This window comes from Electrophorus electricus, chromosome 17 (assembly GCF_013358815.1).
Source record: "Electrophorus electricus isolate fEleEle1 chromosome 17, fEleEle1.pri, whole genome shotgun sequence".
Lineage (NCBI taxonomy): Eukaryota > Metazoa > Chordata > Actinopteri > Gymnotiformes > Gymnotidae > Electrophorus > Electrophorus electricus.
The window spans coordinates 4,664,006-4,667,825 of NC_049551.1; the positions used below are offsets into that span (position 1 = coordinate 4,664,006).

Sequence of the window (3,820 nt, forward strand, 5' to 3'; positions counted from 1 at the left end):
TATTATTGAAGTGTGCATGCCACTGAGTCTAAGTGTCGTACGCTGCATGTAACTTTTTGGTATAGTTGTGTTGCATAATTCTCTTGCTGTGCTGGAGTTTCAAAAGTGGAATGCAGGCTTGTGTTTGCATAACTTTAAACTCAGGAGCAGGCAATTAAAAAAAAAGATTTGGGGGGGGGGGGGGGCGGTGTTGTGGAGATCACATGATTTAGATCCAAAGTACCAGACTGCATACTGACAGTCAATCAGCAATTTGGGGGAGGTGATATGGGAGGTGATGGAGTGAGAGAGAGAGAGACAGACAGACAGTGAGAGAGAGAGAGGGTGGGGGAGGAGTGGAGGAGGGTAGAGCGAGAGAGCGAGAGAGCGAGAGAGGGAAGCACACACCCCTCTCTGAGCTCGCTCCGGACAGACTGCTCTACTCCTGACGTGGTTTGAAAGGGAATACTGTGGAGTTAGTGAGAGAGAGAGAGAGAGAGAAGTAATCGGAGTGGAATACCCGCTCATTGTGGAGTCTAGAGCCCCGTGGCAGGGACTTTACCTGTGCCAAGGGAGAGCTAATCAAGCTGCCAGCGCAGGGATTCTGGGATTTCTGGAGCGACAGGAGAAGGACTGGCTTTCTCCGGGCTTGCACAGGTACTCAGGACTGACTGGATTTACGGGCTTTTTGCTTTTTGCTGGTGCATTGAAGTTTCTCTACAGTACAGTGTGCTTTTGTTACCTTTGTTGGTCCTCTCAGATGTACCTTCTACTCTTTTGTCTGCGTGTGTAAGATGGGATTGATTGAGAATAAACCTGGATGCTACATGCCAGACTTTTACCTTTTAACTGTTTCACATTGTTTTGCAAAGCTTGTGTACAAGTGCTTCTTGCTGCCTTTTGTTGGACAACTGGTGTCTCCGGCTTTGCGTGCGTCTGTGTGTGTGTGTGTGGAGGGGATTGTTTTGGGGGGTCTCTGAACCAAATGGCTGTATGGTCATAAAGCTCCCCTATCCAGACGGAGGTGTTAGGGGAAGATGAGAGGAGGAGTGCTCTCATCTGTCACTACTGCCTCTCCTTCTCTTGTTTTTTTGCCTCTGTCTTTCTCGCTCTTCCTGTCTGTCTCTCCCTCTTGCTATAGTACTGCTTCTTACTGTTCTTCTAGTATTTTCTAGTAAGGTGGTCTCGCATGCTGGGTGTGTGTGTGTGTGTGTGTGAGTGTGTGAAATCAGCGGAGTATTTCCAGCCATGTGGATTCTGTCTCCCCCTCCCCCACTCACTCAGTCTCACAGTAACTTGGTTAAATGCGTTGTGAGTGTGTGTAAAGTGACAGTATGTCCAAATCTCTGCGGTACGTGCTGTATTTATCTGGAGCTGTCAAAATCAGAGTCGTCCCAGAACACGGCTCTGCCTGTTAGAGTGTGCTGTCTTATTTCGCACTGTTGTTTCTGCCTCGGTTTGATATCTCAGCTGCAAACTGACAGAGTGGGTCTGGTGTGTGTGTGTGAGTGTGTGTGTGTGTGTGTGTGTGTGTGAGTGTGTGTGTGTGAGTGTGTGTGTGTGTGAGTGTGTGTGTGTGAGTGTGTGTGGTCTGAGTTTGTCCTGAGTAGAGAGGTAATGCTTGATAGGACTCTAATTGAGTTGACAGCATTGCTGTATCAGTGAGCAGTTAGTGAACAGGTTTTACAAGAATCTCGTATGGCTCATGCTGAGGTCTCGGTGCTCACATCTCACGCGTGAGCCGCAGACGTCCTGACAAAGGTAGGAAAGAGCCGAGCTGCACCAAGGAAGGAGAGAGGAAGTTAAACTGGGAGAAATGGTGGCTAGGATGGAAAACTGGGTCAGCAAGATGGGAGAGACAAAGAGCAGGAAGGAAGTAATGACAGTCGGAGTGGCGGAAACAGACGACGAGTATGAGTACGCGGAGGATTGGGTCTGTGGCTGGGGTGTCGACTCCGCGCCTGCTGGGGTCGCGAGATCACGTGCTGTGAGTTTCAGCTGTGAGGGGTCACTGCAGGCATCCAGTGGTTCGACTTTGATGGTACTGATAGACCTGTGTTTTTTTCTTTTGTTCCTGCCATGCCTTACAAATGAAAAACGTTCTCACAGATGTTTCTAATGATGACCACTGGTGCTGTTTGAAGTGCTAATGTGGTGCTTGTACAGTTGGTAATGTTTATGACTTCTTACCGTTGTCATCTTTTTACCTTGTTCATATCACCGCAAAGCCATCCGAATTGTGTAAGGAGTGTGTGAAAAAGAGAGAAAGAAACAAGGCCGCGCAGGAGAGAGAGAACGAGGGGGCGGAAAGCGAGACATGAGGGAAAAGCCACCCAGAAAGAGCGGGATGGTTGAGAGTGAGCGATCGAGAGCGATAAAGTGCAGGTCGAGGCGCAGCGGTCGGCCAGCCGGCCTGTCGGAGCTTCCGTCTCCCTCTGAATGGAAGTGCTTAGTGTGCAGCGTGGTGGAGGGGAGCCAACCCAAACAAAGACATGCTCCCTCTTCACTTCTGAGGAGGCCTGGAGAGTTAAGAAGACAATGGGAGAGTGTGTGTGTGTGTGTGTGTGTGTGTGTGTGTGTGTGTGTGTGTGTGCGCGTGTGTGTGCGGGTGTGTGTGTGTGTGTGTGTGTGTTTATTGCTGACTCTGTATTCTGTGACACACGCTGCACTCCTTTTAAAAGAGTATGTCTGCTCTCTATCCCACTCAAGTTCCCCTGGTGCTGTCACACATACAAATACACTCCCCACCCACCCACACACACACACACACACACACACACACACACACACGCTGTAGAAGGCAGATTACTCAAACCTACTCTTCCTCTTTGGAACAGGGACGGTTGGGCTTATCAACTCTCTTTTATTGTAGCCGCAACTCACTGCAGTGTGGGGTAGATGTTTGGTTTGGTGTCTAAAGGGATGACTCTTGTTTAGCAAACAGTATTTTCTTCAAATGTAGGTTATCAAGCAGGCTGTTATGGTGGAGTTTATTGGCACTGCCTGCCTCATGTAAGTGGCTCACACAAAATAAAAAACAAACATGGTCAGATAATGTTTGCTGGTGATTTGGCAATGGCTTCTGATAGACTGGAATGTTTTGGATGGCAACTGGTTTAATGGGGATGGTGTGTGTGTTGGGGGGGGGGGGGGGTGCAAGAGAGAGTAAGTCTATATAGTGACCCACTTTTTCCACATTGCAACAACCACTTTACCTAATGTAATGTCTGTGTTTGCATGCACTAGTCATGTGACACAAGAATTAGACCATTATTTGGAAGCCCCCCCCCCCCCCCCACACACACACACACATTCACACACACAATTGCTTGCTTAAAGCACTCTCACAAAAGAAGATGCCAAATGTCTTAACTTCGACACACAAATGTCAGGAGTTCTGGAGTGGATGGTGTGCATGCTTCCCATGTGTTTTGACCTTCCCTGCTGATTCCCATTCTCTTAAATGAATGTGTTGTCTTCTTAATTCACCATGTCCCCTTGCCTCAATATTAGCATAGGGACGTCTGCCTGTATAAGCAAAGAACCCCCGAGGGGGAGAGGGTGGGTGTGGGTGTGTTCTGGAGGAAAGCAACTGACATCTAAATGGAGGCCTCAAAATTGGTCTTCTTATTCTTTTCTTTTGATTTATAATTAATATGCATTCTCTCTCTCCTTTCTTCTCTCTCTTTTGCTCACTCTTTCAACTCTCATCATGTGTGCATGTTTTATTTCAGTTGTGAACAACTGGATGAATTTGACATCTTTTGAATAGAAATATTGTGTGTAGAATACTGATCTTTTGAGGTATACTTCACAAATCATCTTTAGGTGAATGGACCAC

General features: G+C 47.6%; 1 protein-coding gene across 1 annotated transcript in view; it reads left to right on the forward strand.

The window, feature by feature from the left end:
* Window positions 1–408: 408 nt before the first annotated feature.
* tiam1a (TIAM Rac1 associated GEF 1a) overlaps window positions 409–3,820 on the forward strand; it is a 51,901-nt gene continuing 48,489 nt past the window's right edge. Inside the window, exon 1 of the mRNA XM_035535651.1 lies at window positions 409–636. The gene's annotated coding sequence lies outside the window, so the exon portion shown is untranslated. The remainder of the gene's footprint in view (window positions 637–3,820) is intronic.